At 41.5% G+C, this 23,885-nt stretch overlaps 1 protein-coding gene across 2 annotated transcripts in view; it reads right to left on the bottom strand.

The window, feature by feature from the left end:
- The window catches only part of SOCS6 (suppressor of cytokine signaling 6), a 68,207-nt gene that overhangs the window by 11,093 nt on the left and 33,229 nt on the right, over positions 1–23,885 (bottom strand). The window contains exon 3 of one of the 2 annotated variants that reach the window (XR_004421062.1): positions 16,637–16,719. The exons of the other annotated variant lie outside the window; for it this stretch is intronic. The gene's annotated coding sequence lies outside the window, so the exon portion shown is untranslated. Of the gene's footprint in view, positions 1–16,636; positions 16,720–23,885 lie in introns of those variants that run through there. 2 annotated transcript variants of the gene reach the window in all.

Below are 23,885 nucleotides of genomic sequence, written 5' to 3'. Positions count from 1 at the left end.
TTGCTCAGAGTCACACGGTCGGCGAGAGGCAGAGCGAGGGGAGAAGGCGGCCTGACTCCAGAGCCGGCGCCGTGTCTCCACCGCTGCCTTTCGAATGCCACGCCCGGATGAAGCCAGGCCCTCAACACGTGCTCCTCCTTCCAAACTGCAATCCTTCAGCCTCGATCACGGCCACTCCTGTGAGCAAAACAGCAGTGCCATGTCCTGTGCCTCGGTTCTGTTCTCCGTGGACTTCCTCTCGGTCCTGACACCGATGACAGACACACCTGTGTCATCTCTGTCACCTGAATACGCTAAAAAGGAAGAAGGTATGCAAAACATGGGCTGGAGGTAACTAACCCACGAGAGAGACAGAGAGAGACAGAGAGAGATTTAAAGAGAAGTGTCTCTACATTTGTCAGCGCAAATTACATTTTAAAATATCCAGTGTGTGTGGCAGCCGAGTTGGACATCTCAGTAGTGGCACAGGGGACACAAGACACATTCCTACAGTTTTCAAGGCTAATTATTGCCTAAGATTCATAATGTAAGTACATATCCTCGTTTTTATAGCGAAAGATCCTCAGGCTGACACTCTGCATGACCTGCGTCCTCTCACATAGGTAGTCTGTGGGGACAAGGCCCGTGGCGCAGTCCAGGCAGCTGTCACATTCCAGTCCTGTCACAAGCCTCGCCAAGGCCTGAGCTCCACCATCTTCCTCCCATACAGCCAGGCCCTCGGCTGACAGATTCATTCGTCCCAGCAGCTTCACCAGAGGAATAAATGGCAGGCAGCGCATGAATAAATAAACATGAAGTCCTATTTATATCCAAACCCAGGATATAAATTCTTTCCTTTCGTCCCTAGGGCAATCTCGGTGCCAGTCCGCCTGGGCACAGGCCTACCCTGGTTCCTGCACGGTCACTGTGACATGAAGAGTTCCCTTTCCACTGGATCTCAATCACCCCCGTTTCTGCTAAGCTGACACGTCTGGGTTTTTCACTGGCCTTGTACTGTGGGTCCTACTTCCTGGCAGGGCCTGTGTTTCTTTGTTTATGTCTACTTTTTGTGAAAGCAGTCTTACAATTCGGCAAGCTTCTATATTTTATAATCCTCCCAGAGTGTAAAAAGCAGAACCTAGACAAGAACTCAAGTTTCCTACCTTCCGATTACATATTTGTTCTACTTGATTATTACAAAGTTTCATGACACGTAACATGAATTTTGTAAGAACCTTAATCTGCAAATATTAACTGAGTCCCAGGCTCGCTGCTCAAGGATCCCTAAGTCTAGGGGGTAATGGAGACACGCAAGCAGGTGATACCAGTAGTGTGTGTTTAATCTCGTGCTGGGAAAAGCACAGAATACGAAAGGAACACCCAGGCGTGTGCTCCTAGACAGTCTGGAGAATGAGGAAAACTTAACCCCGAGCCAGGAGAGGGTTTCATGTTTGGGGAGATTCATTCCAAGCTGAGGGGACATTATCGGTGAAGAGAGGGGAGAGAGAGTCCAGCCTGCGCAGGGGAGCATAATGTTCGTTCTGATGAGGCTGAGGCAAGAAACACAAGTGAAGTTTGCAGTTTGTGCCATGACAATGGTAATCACTGAAAGGAGTTCAGAAAAATTTGGGAAGGGATTCAACGATGCATTGAACCAAGGAGATAGGTGTATAAAAATGATGAGGACACATTCCCTGGCTCTGGGGAGCTTGTCACCTCTTGGGAGAGACAGATACATAAATAAATCATTACAGGACAATTTGTTTAGTTTTAAATATAGTCCACACAAAGGGCCGAGGGGCCCAGAGGAGGAAGCCACTGGCACTGTCTGGGAGAAGAAAGAAACGCTTTGTGGAGGTGACAATTGAGCAAGATGACAGATGAGTGGGTGGCAACCAGTCCTGGCAGAGGGGGTGGCCCCTAGGGCAGACCAGGAAAAGCACCTCAATTCATTACCCAATATCAAATTAAGCCAACGTCTGCTATGGTCTTTACATTTCAATCCTCAGGAATTTGTCTCCTCGCCTTACAGATAAGGGATGTTACCCTGTAATTTACAGCTCTCTTTCACGGATTTTGAATGTTTGTTTACAGAGAACACCCTATCTGGTGCATTCTGTACACTTTTCAGAAGTATCTGAGTACCGGGAAGCTCTGCTCCTTTCTGGAAGCCATAATCACAACATCAGAAGCAAGTAGGACAGTGTGGGCTGGACCTGGGTGGGGCCCATCTGCACCCACCCAGGCTCCCCTGACAAACTGAGTCACAAATCAGTTGTCCAAGGCATGGGATTAGAAAGAAAGAATCTTCTTTCTCTTTAGCAGCATCCAACTTTGCAAAGGATTCATCTGGAAAGAACACCCCACGTACTATGCTCTTCATATAGTCCAGCAAGTCCATCACTTCCACATAGAAAATCGTGGGCTCACAAGATCCTCAGTGTTTTCTGTACCAGACAAGGTGAGGCTGAGTTTCCCTGTCTGCTGGCAGCACAACACCCCGGTCGCTTTGGAGAGAGGTGAGGTCAAGGTGGAGTTACTAGATCAGCAAGTTCAGTGATGTGTGGTAGCCATTGTGGAAATGTTGAAACAGGAACTATAGAAATGGGTTGAAAATAAAGGGATAGGCGATGACTTATCAGGAAAACACACAGACACACACACACACACACACACACACACACAATGATGTAAGAATAGCACTATGAATAAAACATAACATGGAATTTAATACCAAAAGTCAGAAGGTTGTTTGGTAATAAAAAAAACAAAAAACAAAAAACAAAAACCACGACAAAGATATTCTAATCATGAATCTTTTGGTGCTAAGTAACATAGCAGTAAACACATATGAAAAAAAATCTTACATATGTAAAGGTATTTTTTCTCATGTCTGTAAAACTCTTATTGGTATGTTTAAGCTAGTTTTTAAAATTTTAATGTTAATTTTCATGAATTGTCCAAGAAGGTAAAATTAAATATATCTTCTGTCATTCCACATAACACCAATATTGTTTTTAAGGTTATTTCAAATGGAGTTTGCTGTGGTTGACGTTTTCAATCCACTAACCTTAGAGTCTTCTCTATTTGACAATCTGCATCCTAAGATAAGAGACATTACCCTCCATGGACTGCAATAATGCACCAGCACCAATCACACTATTAAATGTCAGGCAAATAAGCAGCAGAAAATGCTGCTCCTGTCAACATGGATTGGAGGGGTCCCCAGACAACAGAAGGCACAGCTGTGAAAGATGGTGCATGTCTGCACGTAAACACAGACCTGCAAAGGTCTAAGCAATAAGGACACATGAGAAGGAGCCGAAAGAGTTCACTCAGGTAGGGAAACTTTCTGCTCATCAGCTGTGTGGTGCAGGGTAGCGCTTTTTCTCAGGATGTAAGTAAAAATGTAATTAGGTTCCAAGAACTGGCTCGAGTTTTTCTCTCATGCTGTGGTTTCTCTTAAAACTGTTCCCCTTTTTAATACGATCCTCTGGCTCATATTAACTTGCAAACATAAATTCAACAAACAATTACAATGGTTTTAAAAAGGAATGGGAGGCCTGGAATGTTTGCTTGTTTCACTAAATAAACTAGACTCTACTATCTACCTATCATCTATCTACCATCTATCCACCTATCTCTCTGTCTATGGATTCTTGCCTCTGACCTTCAGAGAATGCCACTGTAAATCTCTGTCTTCATAACAAATATTATCCCCCTTTTTACTTTATCTGTTTTCAAGCAGGAAAAAAAATGTAAAACCAATTTCAGGTTTTTATCAGTTTGAGATAAGAACAATGAATAAGCAAAATTATAGACTACTTAAAAATGTTTAAAAGAAAGATTACCCTCATAGCCCAAGCATGAGTCATTTTATTTTTGCATATCTTCCCATCTTCTTGTCCATAGTTAGTTTTAAACATACTATAAGTGCAAGTTTATATTCTGCTCTTTTCTCATTTAAAATCATAACATTTTCATAAATGTTCATGGTATAATTGTTTTATAACAGTGACTTATTTCTGTACTAAATATTTTGGTTACTCTCACTGTTTTACTATTATAAATGGGGCTGTAATAAATATTTTAATGCAAATAGAACAGGAATGTTTAACCAGAGGTTGATAACCTTTTCATAGGGTTGTCATTCCAGTGTGTCTGTGTGTGTGTGTGTGTGTGTGTGTGTGTGTGTGTGTGTGTGTTGAGATGCTACATTGGAAAATCTTTAATGTCTTTCCATCTTTAAATTCTGCGATTCCCTCCACCTCCAGAGAAACCCCAAGTGGTCTCACTTATGAGCCAATCAGACACCCAACGGCCAAACACCAGGGATATTTACTCTAGACTTCTCAAATCTAATCAGGGCCATGAAGGATTTCAGAATCACAAAGACAAACTTAGGGCACAAACTGTTGTAACTATTAAAAAATATTGAAGACAAAAAATCCTACAGGGTGAAAAGCCGAGGTCTAAGCTTCCGTAGCCCAAAATGGAAACGTAGTGAATTTCCCGCCGTGGTTGTTTGTCCCAGCAGATCAGGAATGTATAAGGTGGAGAGAAGCTCAAGCACAGAACGGGACAGACCGACAGGCTGTGGCGTGGAAGAAGATGAGCACACACTCAAAACTTCCTCACACGACTGTGAGTGACACTGACTCCCTGGTGTCACCCAAACAATTCTCCTGAGCTTGACCCTCCCAGGACGCAAAGTCCGTGAGGGGTTTGTTCTATTAGCAACCACCTGATTCTGGAGAAGCTATAAATAATCCAAGATATAATTTCTAGAATACCCATTATGTGGTTTTGTTACTTCGACTCACGTAATCCTCACAGTTACTCCCATTGAGGAGTTTTTTAACCTGTTTTTTGTGACATCCATCTAAACCCATTATGTTGGCAATCAAAGACATGCACCTTCCCTGATAAACCAGCATCCTATCTGGAGAAGGACGGAGAGAGGAAAAGGAAGAAAACGTGGTCATCCTTACTGCTATCTTCAAGAAGCGGCAAGTAGTGCATCAAAGAAATAAAGCCAGAGAGAATAATAAATTTCCTAGATAAACGGGGGTGTGACCTGACCAGACTTGCATTTTGCAAAGATCAGGCTGGATGCAACGTAGACAATAAAACAGAGGGTAGAGATCAGAGGCCAGGAGAACTGTGAAGAGACTTCTTCTGCTCTGACCCCTCTGCTCAAGCCTGGTTTCTTATCTCCCACTGACCTCAGGTCATTTACGTCACCCATCTGGATCTCCTACTTATCTGAAAGCAAGCTTGTCATTGTAAGGTGGAGAGAAGCTCAAGCTTCTCTCAGCCTCATGAAGTCACTTGCCCCGCAGATTTCCTTTTCGCGTCAATGGCCACACATCCCATTCTCTGAGGTCGTGCAGGCTCAAACTTCTCTTTTGGCTCCCGTCTCTCCCTCCCTGCATCTTCCCTCTCTCCCTCTCCCCACAGCCTATCTATTCTTGCACGATCCAGTTCTTCATGTCAACGCCTACGTCCACCACAACTTCTCTAAGTTTAAAACAAATTCGAAAGACGCCCTGGGAGTCAGAAAGAGGAAATTATTAGAACCCCACTCGGCCTCTCCCTTTCCACACCCATCTCCTCTGCTTCCTTGACTCTGTGTTTTCCTTGATGTTTATTTTAATTGATTCCTTAAGAGGACAAGGGAGGGAAAGGGAAGGAAAAGAAATGCCTCTGTAACTGAAGCTGACTGGGACCCAATTACCCAAGTACTTGGCACCCACAGCAGGACACTCTCCTATCAGCTTCTAAACAACAATTAGTCTTCACCGTGCACTTGGCATTGCTCTAAGTTCTGTCAATTTATGAACTCACTGAACCCTCACAGGACCCCCATAAGAAAGGTACTGTTTCACAGATGAGGAAAGCAAGAAGCAGAAGGCTAAAAAACTGCCTGTGATCACACAGCTGTTAACTATAAAACCTGAATTGAGCCCCAAACCTTCAGGTCATCTCCAGAGCCGTGTGCTCGGCCACCATTAGATTGTGCTGTTTCCAGACATTTCCAGAACTTTCCTCCAGTGTCTCGCACAACCTGCCCTCACCAGCAGTCTCTTCACCCCTGGGCTCCCTGGTCCCCCTTCTCCCAGGCCAGACTCCATTTGGAAGTGATTTCTCACTCTCTCTTGGACCATCTGAACTCTCATAGCAATTTTTCTGCTAGGGTACTTATTACTTTCTATTTGTATAAGCTACTCATGTCCTTCAGCCCTGGAAGTTTCCTCCAGGTATTTCTAGATCTTCCCAGAAAAGGAACCACCCACCCTCAGAGCCTACTGCCAGCCAGCTCCCTCAGGCACGGCCCTCGGCCTCCTCAGCCTGCTCCCAGCACCCTGCCTGTCCCAGCAGTTCCCTGTTCCACATAGTGGGGAGAAGGAGGCCTCCTCTTTGATCCATTAATCTGCTGGATAAACACCGGGGGCCTCTATGTACCACCTCCTACTTGGGCCCTGAGGATACACGTGTGGTCATAACAGATGAAAATCCCTGCCTTACAACTTTCATGTAGTATAAAGAATATGGATGGAAAAGGGGCCACATGTTAAACATGACAAGCTCAGGTGACTGAAAACAAACACATAAGATGGTCTGAACCATAAAATGTTCTAACTAAAAGTGACTCATGGCCGGTAGTCACATGTGTGGCCGGTAGCTTCCTTAACAAAGGTCAATCTTTACCTGAAGTGAGCCTGTCTGTCGTCTTTTTGCATCTAAGATAACATACTCTTGGAATATCAGAGAAATCTCTTTCTCCAGACCCCCCAGGGGACACAACCCACCAAACCAGAGCAGGAGACTACAAAATCCCTCATTATTATCTTGTTCCCCAAATATTATCTCCATGTGCTATAAAATGCTATTAACTATCCTATACCTACCAATGTAAAACAAGTGTGTGTCTCTCCATTTTGCTTTTTATCCAATCCCAAGGATTTCCCCCCAACTTTGGTTTCTCCCACCCCCTTAATCTACAACCAATAGATTTCATGTAACCCTCCTCCTTTGATTCTAATGTATAAAATAAGTTGCAAAATGGCCATTTTCCAGAGCATTTTCTCAATCCGTTGAGATTTTCTTCCCAGCAATTGTTATCAGTTTGGCTCAAATGAACTCTTACAAGTTTTCTCTTAGGCTGGATGTTTTTCGTCAACAAGAGTCAGGTAAGAAACATAATAATAAGAAACTGCATAGTGCGCTAGAAGGAGAAAGTGCTTCTTAGAATGGAGAACAGTGAATAGGGTTAGGGAAGCAAGTCCCAGCGGGGCTGCAATTTTGAGTGAGTGGCTGGGGGTCTCTGAGAAGGTGACATACTTGCAGGAAGTGTGGGAGCTGGCCATGTGGGTACGTGTACTCCAGGAACAGGGGAGCATTCATGCTCAGCCCTGCAGGGGGTGCCCCTGGGTGTGGAGGGAACACTGACGGCCCTGCAGGCCCTGGAAGAACTCTGCTTCCACTCAGAGTTAAAGAGGGAGTCAGGCAGCGGTTGTGGGTTTTGAGCACCGGACCCCACTGAGGTTTTAAACCTGGTTTACTATCCCTCGTGTATCTGTCTCTCATTCCAACCCAAATCTTCTACCTCAGGAAAGGAACTCAACGCACGATCTCTACAATGCCCGCTCCCTCCTACTCCTCCTGTTCATTCTGTGCCTTCACTTCAACTGATTCTTCATTCCTCCATGCCTAGCCCCAAACCCATCCATTTTCCTGGACCTGGCCCAAATCCCACTGCTTCCTCCACGAAGCCTTCCAGACTATTACAGCTCTGTGATGACACCTGTAACCGTCTTTGCCCAACTAAAGTATCACTTGGTGTAATTACCGCCTTTGATTTAACTTGTTATGAAATTATGTGTTGTTTGTCTAAAGAAACTATTGATACTACCATGTTTCCCCAAAAATAAGACCTAGCCGGACCATCAGCTCTAATGTGTCTTTAGGACCAAAAATTAATATAAGACCCAGTATTATATTATATTATATTATATTATACCCCGTCTTATATTAAAATAAGACCTGGTCTTATATTAATTTTTGCTCCAAAAGATGCATTAGAGCTGATGGTCCAGCTAGGTCTTATTTTCGGGGAAACATGGCAGCTTCCATGATATACCCCTTTGTATCTGAGCTACCCCTGGTGCACCGAGTGGATGAAGGAGTCTACGGTACATGCAGAATTTCCTGTAGCACTTTCCTCAAGCCTTTTTCTAATTGTCACAATTTAATTATCATAAGATGATTTCAAATACCTTTTAGGAAGGTCGCAGCTATCATAAAAGGAGGGCTTTGTGGTTTGAATGCCTCTCTCATCATCCCCACTATTTATACAGCACCTAGAGAAGCTCACACACTTTACTCATTGCCATAAAATTATTTTTAAAAAGCAAATGTGTTTTGTGCTATAGATGCTTTCTGTACCTTCCTGTTTTATATTCTTCCTGAGCAGTAATAGTCATCTCACGTATTTTATTTCCACTTCTGGCTAATTACATTTTCTAGTTCCTATAATCCAAATAGTGTTGCTAATATTTTTTATTTCCAATTCTCTGAAAATTTTAAAAGAATTTTAAAGATTTTTATTGACCTCACAGCTCCTTGGTGTTCCAACTATAATAGTAAATCCTCAGTTAGGGGCTTAGCAGGATTTATAAAGGCCTAACTTCTTAGTTGTGACAGAAGAAAAACGGACAATTTAAAGGTTTTAGTGTCACAATGGGAAAAACACACTATGCATTATTATTTACCTAGGGGCTACTCGGCAACCAAATTTCTGTTTTACAGTAAGGATTTCAGAGGAAGTTTTTATTGTGTTAAAGACTTCTATGCACAAGATGCTATAAGATTTCTTTCTGGTCTAGTTTTTTCAAAGTTGAAGTTTGCAACCTATTATATATTAGTACCTATACATTCCAAGAGGACAGAAGTCATGGTTTCTTTTCAGTGTAGCCACTTTAGAAAAGAGTCTAGTAGTTACTCAAAAAGTTAAACACAGAGTTACCATATGACCCAACAATTCCTCTCACAGGCATAAACCTAAGAAAACTGAAAACATGTGTCCATACAAAAATTTATACATGAATGTTCATAGCAGCATTATTCCTAATAGCTAAAAAGTGGAAACAACTCAAATGTCCATCAATTGATGACCTGGTAAGCAAAGTGTTGTATATCCATGCGATGGAATATTATTCGGCCATGAAAAGGAATGAAGCGCTGATACCTGCTTAACATGGATGAACCTTGAAAACATTATGCTGAGTGAAAGAAGCCACCCAAATAAGGGAGCATATTACATGATTCCTCTTATATGGAGTGTCCAGAATAGGCAAATCCATGGAGACAGAGAGTAGGTTCGTGGTTGCCAGGGGTTGGGGGGAAGATGGAGTTGGAGTGACTGCTAATGGTTTTGGGGTTTGGATGGGAGTGCTGATGAAGTTGTGCTATGAGATGGTGATTATTATACAACCTTGTGAATATGCTAAAACCACTTAACCGCTCACATTAAAAGGGTGACTATTATGGCATGTGAACTATATGTCATAACTCAAAATATATATTTCAAAAAATTTAAATGAAATTAGAAAAAAATAGTCCTACCCATTGCATTACAAGGAGGGAAGCATTAAATGGCGGTTAAGAACTTTCTTAAATTATGAATGCCTAGATTTTGAAGGCAAGGATTATGTCTTATTCATCTTTGGAAGCCCAGGAGCTATTGTGCTTCCTAGCCTGTATGCTATACCCTCTGCATTAGTTAAGACACTTCCCATTATCAGTTAAGGAAAATGCAACTCAAATTCACCTAAATAATAGAAGAATTATTAGTCTATGTGACTGAGGAAGTCCATACTTCTTAGACTTCAGGTAAGGATGGGCCATCAAGGACCCAACTTCTCTCCATATCTCAATTCTGCTCTTTGGACAACTCTGACCTCTGACGAGATTCCTTCTTGCTTCCAGTAGTTTCTAGAGCTAGAAGCTTCCTCGTTTACTTGACATCCAGGAAGTGATAACTGTTGCTCTTTCTTGAGCTGACTTGGGTCTAGCACCATAACAAAATGAATCGCTGAATCCAACAGGACAGTGCCAGAGAGCAAAGCAAGAGCCCAGAGCTGAGCGGCAAAACCGAGGTCGTTTCCTTGCTGGGAAGAGAGCCACTCATTCAGAAAGTGACTGAAAGAAAAAAGGATAGATATACAGAAATAAAGGGGTATTTATTCCACAGTAGGAGAAAGTGTAGACTCCAAGTGTTGAGTATTTGTGTTTGTAAGGGATTGAAATTCCTCCTTTTGGTGGGTCATTTTTAAAAATTATGTGACAAAGTGCAGGCGTGGTTTTCCAAAAGGTCTCAGGTGAGATACTTTAGGCTCTTTCTGGCTCTTACAGGAGTCACTTTCCTCTGTAAGATTAGGGCTAGGCAATTATGAATCTTTTTTAAAACAATGGTGAGCATGTATTGTTTGAAATCAATGAGGTTCCACCCCTGGATGGTAGGTGGGGTCAATCCCACCAACATGACTTTTCTGTGAGAAAGAGGAATGAAGAGATGGTTGTTGGAGAAGGAACCATGTGTGCTGTGCTCTCCGAATTCATTCACCCAACGAGTAAGAAAGGCAAGAAGGCATTAAGGATGACCTTTGACAGCAGCTCACCAAGGAAGAGAAGTATACAAAGACAGGACTGCGTTGCATGGGAAGTCCTCAATCTCTTGGAAAGAGACCAGTTTTGTAGACAAGAGACCAGTTAAAAATGTGCTAGTTTTAGCTTCAGTGACTTACCTACTAATATTCCCCCGTCCTTCTCACATTTAGAGATCTGCAACATAACACAAAAATGATTGAAATGCTGTCAAGTAGCGAGATAAGTCTTTACTTGCTCACCATTACAACTGGGAGTCCACTTCGCAGGGAAGACTCTGTGTTGGGAACAGCAGAGAAAACCCCAGAGCAAAAGCCTTTCTCAAGGAAAATCATCCAGAGCAGATCTCAAAGCACCGAAGTTTCACCAGCAAAAGGAGCATCAACTACCAACATTTTCTGTCTCCTCATTCTACACTGGCCATCTTGCTTCCTGTTTCCAACATTGTTTTCCAAATTTAAAACTGATTTCTCAATTACTGAATTTTTAAAAGCAGGTGGACAAATACACTAAGTAAGAGTTTACAAATGTGTTCTCAACTGTAAGACAAGGCCATTGTTCAACAAACGTCAGAATACAAGTTTCAGAGTCAAAAAGAAGAAATCCTGTCTCTGCTGCTCACTGGCCTTGTGACTGGAGCAAACCACCCGAACTCTCTCTTGTCCCCTTAAAATGGTGGCAACAACATACTCCTAATACAGTCACATTGAAAATCAACTGAAATAATGCGTGTAAACCACACAATCTAGTGCCTAGAAAAATCACTCAATAAATACTTGTTGCTATGTTGTCATTATGATTATTCATAGGAAATGTGTTCCACACACCAAAATGCAACCATTTATGTATTTAAACATTACTTAATATCCCCGTGATTCTAAAATGTATACATCTGAAAAATGAAGTAGAGCTTCCTTCATCTATCAGATGCAAAAATTGAGGAGAGTTGTGTGTACCTATACAGATAAATCTATGGCAGAAACCAAAAACAAATTCCCTCATATCAGTAGTCTATACAACCTAAAACTGCCAAATTATGGGAACACAGTCGCAGAGCAAGAGGAGAATGCATTGACTAACTCCATTGTTTAACGGATATAACTATCAAGGCCCCGAAAGTCAATAGAGGGCAAAAATCAGGCCAATTATTATATTTAATGATCTAGCTACTTAAAGTAGATCTTGTAACCTCCTCATAAAAGCATAAAAGTAATAATAAGCAATAAGCAAATATATATATAAAACTATTAAAATTATAATATTCAATATATACCAATAACATAAGATGAATACAAGTTATGTTTGACATCTGCAATTACAAGAGGTGCTCAAAGTGGTTACCATCAGCGTAATTTTAATACAGTTTTTTTTGTTTCTTAAAATGTGTATACAGGGAGCCAGTCCGGTGGCCCAGGTGGTTGGAGCTCCGTGCTCCTAACTCCAAAGTCTGCCGGTTCGATTCCCACATGGGCCAGTGGTCTCTCAACCACAAGGTTGTTGGTTCAACTCCTCAAGTCCCGCAAGGGATGGTGGGCTCTGCCCCCTGCAACTAAGATTGAACACGGCACCTTGAGCTGAGCTGCTGTTGAGCTCCCAGATGGCTCAGTTGGTTGGAGCGCATCCTCTCAACCACAAGGTTGCCGGTTCGACTCCCGCAAGGGATGGTGGGCTGTGCCCCCTGCAACTAGAAAACGGCAACTGGACCTGGAGCTGAGCTGCGCCCTCCACAGCTAAGACTGAAAGGACAACAACTTGACTTGGAAAAGTCCTGGAAGTACACACTGTTCCCCAATAAAAGTCCTGTTCCCCTTCCCCAATAAAATCTTTAAAAAAAAAAAAGTGTATACATTTTGTTGGCACCAATGTGCCTGCTGATGATGAACCACAAAAGACTGTCACCTGAAATTGAAAGCCAACCAGAAATTTCCCTCTCCCCTCCCCACTCCCCAAGCCCCGCTCCTACTACCTCCACAGCACTTCCAAAACTCCTACCCTAAGAGAAAGTCCCACCCAAGTAGGACACTAATCAATCAATCAAAGCCTGTCTTAAGACTTCCTCCTTTTACTCTATAAAACTCACTGTCCCTTCAAGTTCTTTGAGTCTCTAGCAGAAGGAATGCAATAATTGCTGCCACCCTTACTACAGATGGTTCCTGCCTTAGGATGGTTCGACTTATGATTTATCAGCTTTATGATGGTGCAAGAGCAATATGCCTGCAGGAGAAACCATACTTGGAATTTTGAATTGTGACCTTTTTCCGGGCCCGAGAGATGCAGCACGATACTCTCTCGTGATGCTGAGCAGTGTCTGCGAGCTCAGCTCCCAGGCAGCCAGGCGATCCCGTGGGTAAACAAGTGCACTGTGTTGCCAGCGTGTCATGGATACCGTGTGCTGTGTTTTGGCTTCCCATCATGTCTACAAAACGCTCAGCTGCGACTCCCGCTTCTGGGGAGAAGAGGAAGGCAGTTACTCTTGAGATGGGACTGTGGGTAAAGGAAGTGTTCTGAGCACGTGTAAGGGGGCTGGGCTCAGCTCTGGTGTTTACTACGTTAGGTGCGTTCAATGCTTTTTTTGACTTATGACATTTTTAACTTACATGGGTGGAAGGGGATGAAACCCCATTGTTAGTCAAGGAGCATCTGTACAGAAAACTCTGAGTAAACAGGCTTTGATGAACTCTGTAGGTGGCCTTCAACCTTTCGATAATCCTCAACTTCCGGCATCTACGTGGTTAGTTAACATCAGTTGTGACAACTCCTCAAAATCAGATATGGCACCTGTATTTGTTTTCCCTATAATTCCACACTCCTTTGTATTGCAGTTTACTTTCAAAAGAAAAGGGGAGGAAGTTACAGGTAGCTTACACAGAACCTAAGGTGCCTCCTTGGGCGTCTTGCTTAGGAAGGTCTGTAATGTAATGTGTGTCTCCTGGGGAAAATGTTGAAGATTGCTGAGAATTCAACTTTAATTCTACCTCAGTGTGTTAGGCAATGCCTTGCCCTCCCCACAGTAATGGCTGTGTATTAACATTGTGAAACACGGGCCTGAATGATCAAAGACTGAGTCACTCCAGCAGACTCAATAAAAAGTATTGCATTGGTCCATCTGTCTTTATTCGATCGCTCCCATCCCATCTGACCTCAGCTACTCATTCTTCACGATTAATTCAAGCCTGCTCTCATCATACCAAACTGATTAAACTCCCCTTGAAATTCTTATAGTTACGAGCCTTAGAAAGAAGGAAAGAAAGGGAGGAAGAGGGGAGAAAAACAGGAAAGGAGGGAAGAAGGAAAAAAGGAAGATAAACCTGTTTTAGAGTCTTGCTGAAAATGAAGGGGAATATGACCAAAGAGCCTGACAAGGACATATCCTCCACATTTTAATTTGAAAGATGACAGTCAGAATGGCATATGACACTGGTCAGTTTCTCTCTCTTTCATACGCCATCACATTTCTCAGCGTTTACACAGAATTGCTGCTGTGCTTCATGTATATTTTTTCTCCAAAGTTCCTAACAGACACTTGTGAACCATCACTCAATTCTGAATCAACAAAGCTTTTACAAAAACAAATGCCGTGTTTGTTTTTACAAAAACAAACACTGCAATGCCCAGTCAGTGCGATGGTCTTTTCTGTCATTTTGTGAAATAAGGTTTAGGAGTTTCACTATTGGTATGAGATTATGAAATCCAATTGGAGGCATCAGCTCAATACAAGCAACGCCTTTCTGACATGTTATTCGGAACTGGCTGACTTACAAGATCACAGTGTCTTGTCTTTAGATGTCCATACAAAGAATCTAGAGGCGGTCTACTGGGGTCCCTACAGGTGGGAAGCTAGAAGAGGTGACTTCTCTAAGTCTTTCCAACTTGAAAATTTGAATAAGGTTTCTAGGACAAAACATAAATACAGAAAAAGAAGGAAAGAATGGGGGAGGGGAAGTTAGGAGAAAAAATATGTTCGCATTATATTATCGTGATTGAAAAAGCCTTCCCCCTGTGAGGCCACTGGTTTGGAATGCCTGTTCCGCTTTCGGTTCCCAGAATAAGAACCTTGGGCTGCCGATTCAATTGGGCTGTGCATACAGCATCTCTGTGGCTCTGTTTGAATGCACTGCTGACCTGTGGCCTGTGACAGCATCCGGAGTGTCCCCACAGACCCCGCCAGACAGCTGGGTCAGGCACAGCACCAAATGGGCCACCTGGTGCCTCAGAAGTTATTCCTCAGCCTTAAGCTCAAATCGTCTCCAGGTCGGGTCAGGGCTGACGGCTAGTTCCAAACAGGAAGCCAGGAGGTTCAGCCCCTGAAGCGGGGAACACAGCACCCCCGGGATGAATCTAAGAGCCCTCTGACAATCCACTGACTTCTGTCCTCCTAAACGCACTTAGCATCCACACGAACCTTCCCTTCCTCACCAAAACTGGGACCAGATGTAACACTGTGCACATAAAACAAAGAAAACAGACTTCAGTGCTGCTCCGAAGTAAACACGAAGGAGACGGCTACTGTTGCTTAGTCGCAAAAGCAAATAAAGTGGTAGATTCATTTCTGACATCTAATCATTTTTACTTATATTTACTACGGCAATAGATGTTAAAAGCAGTGACTAACAAATGAAACACACACGATAAATGGCCTGCCTGTGAAGGGTGTGGTGTAACTGCTAGTTGTTTCGGCAATATCATTTCCCTATTTGATCCTCACGCAGAGAATTTCAGTGTTTACAGGAATGGCCATATGTCCAGGTAAAAACCTACAGTCCACCAGACTCTCTTACAGCTAAAGGTGGCAGGGGCACATGGTTTGGGGCAACCAGATGTATGTTTCCTGGGGTTTCTGGAAACGTTCCAAACTTCATAGAGCCTTATCCTTCCTCCTTCATCTTCTTCATTCCTCGAATGCTGACATCATTCTTAGATGCTCAGTAGTTATGTATGAAAGGCAGCAAAACAGAAACGTAAAATGAGCCTGACCTGGGAGCCACTGCACTGGCCCTGAAACGACCACCTCCATTCTTTTTGCAAGAAAAAATAAACCGCTTATTGTTTAATAGTATCCAAGTTTCTGTCACTCTCAGTGAAAGCAATCCCAAAGAGAGAGTGTAGATCAAGAAACACCAACATTGTCCAAACTTCCCTGGGTTTTATTCACATCAAATTGTTCCCTTTTTTTTTAGATGAAAGAGAAAGACGTGCCGGTGGCCTTCACTGCAACCACCTGACCCATGAGGAGGAAGACAGGTTCGGGGTCCCGTCATTGTGATGACAAAGGTGAAACTAAATGATAGTGACTTCATCACACTTCTCTTCCAAGATGAGCTACCAAATTCAGTATCTTATTGACTATAACAAAAACAAAGAGAAATGTCCCTGATAGTGATGCCAGTATATGTTTCCTATATTCTTGTCAATAGGAAACTATTCAAAAATTAATACGTCGAGTTGATTGTATTGTATGTTGTCTGACCACCTGGTTATCCCACACCATTCTTCAACTATTTAGAGCCAACAAAACACAAATTTCAACGTAAACGCAAGGAAATCAGAGAAATCAATGTAAAAGCAAGGAAATAATTTAAAAGGAGAGACCCATGTATTTCAGATGGACTCCAGCTATCAATGGACCTACACCAAACGTGCTTTGGACAGAAACCTTACAGTCCAGGCACCTTTGGTTATTCGGCGCCCAGAAATGAAAGTTTTCACATCCAGTTCCTAGAATTAGAATCGTTAGCCCTTTCACTGCTCATCCCTCATTTATCAAATCAGTCGTATTAATGGTTGCTGTCTCCTTCACTCGGCAGTGACGAGAAATGGATCGAAGCCAGTATGATTTCCCCCCTCTATCCCTCACCTTGCACAGTTTTGTAGTGCTGTACTGAGCAAACTTCAAAGCAATTTAAATAGATATGTTTATCCACTCATGTACAGGAGCTGATTACCTTTCCAAAATTGTATAAGAAAGTTCGGAACCCCATTCTTCCATCCCAGACAGAACTGTCAACTGTCGCGATGGTGAGTTTGTCAGAATCCATCTCCAAACCTTTGGGAAGCGTTGGCAGGCAATGATTTCTGCGAACGGAGTAGAAAGGGAAGAAAGACATAGAGCCAGTCAGTTGTGACAAATGCCTTGGTTGCTGATCCCCCCTCGGTCTCCTTGCCCACCTTCCAAAGTAATTACTGTAAAAGGAAGGTGCTCCCTTGTCCCGCGACCCTTGCATCTCAGAGGCCATGAGACCCTCTTCTGTCCAAACAGCTGGATGGTGGAGGGACTTCTGGGAAAGATTTCTGTTTCTCGATAAAAGGAGAAGGCGTGTTGTTTCCTCTTGCCGTCATGACAGACCCCCTACTTCAGCAGTTGTGCAACTTCATGTAAAGATTTGCTATCTGTAGGTGTGGTAAGCATTCAATGACCATGAAACAACAAAACTACAGACACAAATTAAATGTGCTACTGATAGGGAGTGGAAGGAAAGGAAGAACTCGGCACCCCCATGACACGAAGTCACCAACCTACCTGGAAACGCCGCCCTCTAAACGCCTTACTGAGTTTACCATAAATGTCCTTTCTTAAGAAGTAGATTGCTCCACGCAGTCTAGTATTCTACATCTAACAGAAGCACATACTGACTCAGATTTAGTATCGGGACCTACACAGTCACAGGGGTTCTGAAAACATACGATCAAAGGAAGTCAAGAACAATGCAACAGTTAACGCCAAACCCTTGAATAACCAGTCTAAAACAGCTTGTTCATTCATGGAAATATTCACCTGGCAGAGTAAGAATCAGCTGGAACAATTCCAAGACTCCTCTGCCTCCAGGTCAATTTAGAATAAATGCCAGACTTCTCCGAAAGGAATTTCAAAAACACCCCGTTCATTGAGAAAGTGCTTACACGTCCTACAGGCCCAGACATAAGACCAAGGGAATTATGAGAACTGTTTCTTGTATTTATAGAGCAAACCTCTCTGGAGAGATTGATAATTTCATTTTGTTTTAATAATAATTAATCTTTGCAATATCCTGGTGGGGAGGAGGACGGATAAAGGGTAATTGCTGCAGTTTTAGAGGGGAAAGGATACAAAGAACATGGAAGGAAGTGACTACCTTTAAACCATAGCCAAAATGTAGCCCCATGTAGAACAGCCAGTAAACCAGCCGAGGTTGGATTCCAGAGGTCTTAAATCCCAACCTAGCCTCTGCCCCTCAGGCACTTCCCTATTGATGACACAGCTCACGATCCAAGGGAGCCGCTCAGCCCTTGCACCTTGCAGGAATGAGGCGAGGACAGAGAGAACACAGATGGAAAAGGCAAGTCAAACCAGCTCACTCACTTCTCTGTAATTAATGCACTCTACTCATTTTCTTACTTCTAAACCTTTGGGATAAAAAAAAAAACAGAAAAGGAGAACAAAAGTATAAGGAAAGTGACAATACAAAGGAATACACAAGAACTCTTAAAAGTCAGATTTTCAAGTAATGTCTACCAAGCAAGCAAAAATGGAATAAATAGGAGCAGCAGAGAGGGAAGAAATAGTTTAGAACTACATTAAGTACTACTATTTGAGAGTTCACAGAGACTAAGCCAGCATGTTATTTTCATTTGTTAATAAGGCATACTACAACTCTTTCAAAATATGTGAGGTGGCTTGAAATAAAATCTACAGAAACCAGAGGGCCTTTAAAACACAAATAATACTGCCCGGGTGCAAATCCTGGACCACGTGACGTAACCTCTCACAGCCTCAAGTTTACCAATCAAGTTTACCATGGGATTAGCGTTTCCAGGGGGGAGTTCCTGCCTGTTCTCAGGAATTTTTTTTCTGCTTTCCCAATCCCAAATCCTGAGACAAGTTGGTCGGGAAATCGGGAAAATTGGCTTCTTGTACCCCGGTGGTTGGTAGTATCAGCTGTCACTTTGTGGAAATGATTCATCATGGAAAACAGAAAACAGTTTATGTCTCAGGATTCAGGAACAGGAAAATGAAAAAAATTCCTGAGAATGGGCGGGAATTCCCGCCTGGAAACCCTATATGGGATCAATGATGGTACCAGCCTCAAAGGGCTCTTACCTCATTTAAGATTAATTTTTCAGAGTAAACTCAGAGAACACCAAGCAGGATAAATGCCAAAACAGAAAAACAAAAATGTACACCTACGCATATCATTTTCAAACTACGGAGAATCACAAAGAGAAAATCCTGCAAGAAGCTGAGGGGTGGGGGGGTTCCCCTTACCTATAGAGAAACAAAGATAATTACGTCTCACTTCTCCTCAGAAATCATGGGGCAGGAAGAGAGTAAAGAGGCAGATCTAAAGTACTGGGAGAAAACACTCCACAAACTAGAATTCTGTACCTGGAGAAATTATCCTTCGAAAATGAAAACGAAATAAAGACTTTCTAAGACAAACAAAGTTTGCGGAAATATGTCACCCACACACCAGCCTTGCAAGAAATGTTAAAAGGAGTTCTTTAGAGAGAAGGAAAATAGTCTAAACCAGAAACTCAGAACTATGTAAAGGAAGAAAGAGCATCAAAGAAGGAATAAGAGAAGGTAAAATAAAAAGTTTTCTTTTTTGTATTCTTAATTGATCTAACAGATAACAGTTTGTTCAAAATATTGATAGCAATAATTTATTCAATTACATATGCTTATGTATAGACATGTGCCGATGTATGAAATAAATGACAGCAATGATGCAAGGGACAGAAGAGAAGAATTAGGACTATTTTGTTTTTATAAGGCACTCACACTATCAGTGAAATGATGTGTCATTAAAAGGTGGGCTTGAGTAAGTTGTAAGTATATACTGCAAACTCTACGGCAATCGCTTAAAAAAAGGATAATCGCTGTGCTACAGAGAGAAAATGGAATCATATACAATGTTCAATTAAAACCAAAAAAGTCCGATAAGGAGAAGACAAAAACAGGAACAAAAAAGGTTAACAGTCATAAATATGGTAGGTACTAATCCAACTGTATCAATAATCACTTTGAATATCAACGGTCTAAATGCATCCAGGAAGAGATTGTTGGAGTATGTAATTGTTTATTATTATTAGAAGAATTGAATAACATAATTACCAGATAGTTTTTAACAATATTCACATATATTTGTATTTAATATAAACATTTGGAAGATTTAAAGAACTGATCATTATCTTAGGACACTAAGAACACTTCAATTAAATTATAAAAATTATGTGACATAAAACCTTCTCCGGCCATAGTGCAATAAGTAACCAGTTAATCATTTTTAATTGGTAAAATTTAAACCCGCTGCCTCCCCACTCCGATCCGCCACCACTAAGACATCTTGTTTTATGGGGGCGGGGAATTGGTTATTGGTGGTCATTTTTCCTGCCATGCATCTGTGAGAAAATTTCCTCTTTTCTTTTCTAAGTAAGATAGTTGGTCTGAAGGTCCTTGAGTTCTGGATTCCTTGCCTAGAGAGGAGCTAACATGTTTGTGAGCCACATTTGGGGAGATGAGTCTTGTTCTGAGGGTGAGAAGAATGTGGCCCTTCCTGGGGGGCTGGTTGAGGGTTTCTGTAGGTGGATGACCTGGGCTGCAGGCTGGCTCCTCCGCCCCCAGTAGAGACCTGAGCACCCTGGGTTTTGGAGCTTCAGCCGAGATCCGCAAGCACCAATGTGATGTTGTCGCTGTGGAAGCCACCATTACAAATTGCCTTCTAATAAAATATTGCTGTAGACATCTATTGTTACATAACAACCTATGCCAAAACTTTACATTGTGGACTTAGGACAAAAACCAGTTGAATATATCTCATGACTTTGTGGGTCTGGAACTTGGGTACGGATCAGCTGGCTGATAGTTCTGTCCTGTGTGGGGTTGGCAAGGATGAAGGACGACGCTGTCATTTAACAGGCAGATGGGCTGCCCTGGAGGGTACCACATGGCTTCGTGCACAGGAAGCCTTTGCCCAGGCAAGGACGGCTGAAGAACCAGCATAGCTGGGTCTGCTGAATGGAGCACAACATGTGACCTCCCAGCACCCAGCACGGCGACGGCAGTGTAGTCAGGCATCGAACCTGCTGGCTCAGGATTCCAGGACTGAATAAGGCAGAAGCAGCATGGTCGTTCGATCCCCGCATGGGCCACTGTGAGCTGCGCCCTCCACAATAGATTGAGGGACGACTTGGAGCTGATGGGTCCTGGAGAAACACACTGTTCCCCAATGTTCCCCAATGAAAAAAAAAATTTGCAAACACCGCAATTTCTTTTGCACCAACCTAATAATAACATGTTCTGTGGATTAGTGATGAACATCAATGGTGGGGGTGGGGAGTCTGTCTATCACACGCACTACTCCCCACCCCAATTCCAAAGTCTGGGGGTTTTTTTGCTATATTAAAAGAATATACTAGTATTTCTCAATTTTCTTGTTTAGTTTAAGCCTTAACATTAAGAAGATAATAATTTAACTCTTGTACGTGCCCACGCATTCACACACATACACATTCCTTCCCCCATTCTCCCAATAGTTAAATCACAATTTTTTGCTAAATCATTAACCAGGTGTTTACATTATTGTAAGCAAGTAAATATTTTTATAACTAAAACAGATATTATGCTATTAGTTTTTGTCTTGTATAACTGCAGTCATTATTTCTCATTTCTTTCAATTAATTTTTATGTATTTATCATCTTTGAAGTTTTCATCAGAATTGGAAGTCAATTCTCAAGACATTCAATTTTTTTTCTCTTTTCTGGAAAACATCCCTCCTTGGTCTTATTCCCTTTCTTCGGAACTTGGATTGATTGTTCTTGAATCTACTGTAGCCTTTGACCTGGAGATATTCTATTGGTGTCACTTCCAGGATTCCCTTTACATTTCTCCTATGGCGAGCGTCACCTATCTCTTGCTGGGCTCCCTCTTTTTGTTGGCGCACATTCTCCAGTAGCTGAGAAAAGGTGCTTCATTGTTTTTTAGATTGCATGCCTTAAAAAATGGTTTTACTCTACCCTCCTCACATTTGTTTAATGGTTAGGCTCTATAAACTACGCTGGGTTGGAAATCTTTCTCCCCCATGTCCAAAGTGATGTTGAGATTCGAGTGAGGATGATGTGCAGAGTAGTCTATGTGGCATCCTGTCACAATGGAGTAACAGAGGAGGACAATTGTGAAGGGGAGTTAGCCGGTTAGGCAGAGTCCACCACGAGCATGTTCTGGAGCAGATCACTTTTAGAGTAGACATGGTACTGGAGGATCTGGGAAATAATTCCCTTAAACTAGCCATGCCCGCATATTTTAGGACAGTTTTCATGCACTTAACCTCTAGACTTTCATACCCTTAACCCAATTTGAAGACTGCAATTCTAAAGCATCAACTCTTCCTGGAAGTGTGAGACCCAAGGGGTAGAGAGACACAAAAACTCTGGCTTTCTCATTCTCTTTTTTACTTACTATCTCTCAGGACCAAAAACAAAGAGCTTTAGCTATTTCTTCTGTATCACATTCTCCCTCCATTCTAGAGAACAGAGGTAAAAGCAGCTTGAATGACCTCTTTGTGATTCTGATGTTCAAAAACTCAAATTGGTCTAGTCTAGAATACTCAACTATAATGATCAATGATCACGATTTTGCTTTCTTATTTTTCGTTTTTAAATTTATATTGGAAACTTGGTCCCCTTTGCTACATACGAAGAATTTTTAAGATATATAACATTATTGATTTTTTTAAAAGATTATTTTTTTTAAAAGATTCATGATTAAGAATTCAAGATAAGGAAGAAAGACTTCTAATCACCCAAACCTTTACTATGAACAATTCTGGCATACGTGCCTGCTAATGAAAATTTATTTCTAATTGTAGCAACATTTTAAAGAAAGTAACCAAGTCCTAGACACTGGATATTATGGCAATGTTATAACCTTATTTTCCAGGTTTTTATAATCTCTTTGTGGAAACCAGAGTTATATAGTGAACATTTAAGTAGTCTATGATTAACTGCTAAAATGAGGGCTATAAACATCCAATAATCAATTCAGTATCACGAAAGACCTAGGCCATTAGGAAATTGGCTCCAGAACTTTATCCTGTAATCTATTTAGATAAAAATAAAATTTACTACCGTGTTTTCCTGAAAGTAAGACCTAGATGGACAATCAGCTCCAATGCGTCTTTTGGAGAAAAAATTAATATAAGACCCGGTCTTATTTTAATATAAGACCCAGTCTAATATAATAAATAAATACAATATTAGCATAATACCGGGTCTTATATTAATTATTACTCCAAAAGACACATTGGAGCTGATTGTCCGGCTAGGTCTTATTTTTGGGGAAACAGTAAGCTGTAAGTTTGTGAGATATGCAATTAAAAAAGTCATACTAAAATTCAAACGGATTACTTTAATATATATTCAACTTCTGGGTCAAAGCATATTCATTTCTAGCACAAGTTCTGAATAAAAACAAACATGATGATTATTAAAGTGGAATTTTTACCTTAAGGATAACATGGAAATGAAATCTGAAAACAACAGTACATGTATTTCTTTGACCCAGAATTTTACTTAGGAGTTTTTAATTATTTGAACTTTTAGACTTAGACATCATGCATTTTAACTTCCTCTGAGAACAAGAGAGACTCCCACCCTGTAGACTTATCACCCAGCTCCTACAGAAATATCCTTCCAACTGAAACAGGTTAACCTCAAAGTTAAAATCCAAGATTCTATCAATTAATGATGAAGTTTAGCAAGTTAGTAGTTGATAAATGTTACATAGTTAATGGAGTTAGATGAACTCTTTCATGCCTTGAACTAATAAATCAAATTATTTACTTAAATGCAGAATTGAATTTAATCTTCCCTTCACATGGCAAAAAGAGATAGCACGAAAAGCTACAAATGAGTAGAAATAAATGTGTAGGTATTCCAGTATATAAAGCAGAACAGAAAAAAAAAAATCAGTATCTTGTTCAAATTGTTCTAAAAACTCAAGTTCAGATTTCCCCTTCTAGTTGACACTGGCTGAATTTCTGGATTCCACCAATTGTCTTTAAATTCTAAACAGTGAAAAACTACTTCCTCGGACATAGTGGGAAAAAAAAGTATTGATTTGTAAGTTTGCCTTGTGCTTTGCCGTTTTTTTTTCCATTAAAATGGCTTCGTTTGGAGATCCATAAGGAAAAGCAGTGCTGTACCAAAGGAAAGAGGTTGTAGATTTTTACTTTTAATGGAATACTTTGAGCAACTTAAATGTCCT

This window comes from Rhinolophus ferrumequinum, chromosome 19 (genome assembly GCF_004115265.2).
Source record: "Rhinolophus ferrumequinum isolate MPI-CBG mRhiFer1 chromosome 19, mRhiFer1_v1.p, whole genome shotgun sequence".
Taxonomy (NCBI): Eukaryota; Metazoa; Chordata; class Mammalia; order Chiroptera; family Rhinolophidae; genus Rhinolophus; species Rhinolophus ferrumequinum.
This window is presented reverse-complemented; position numbering and strand designations above follow the sequence as displayed.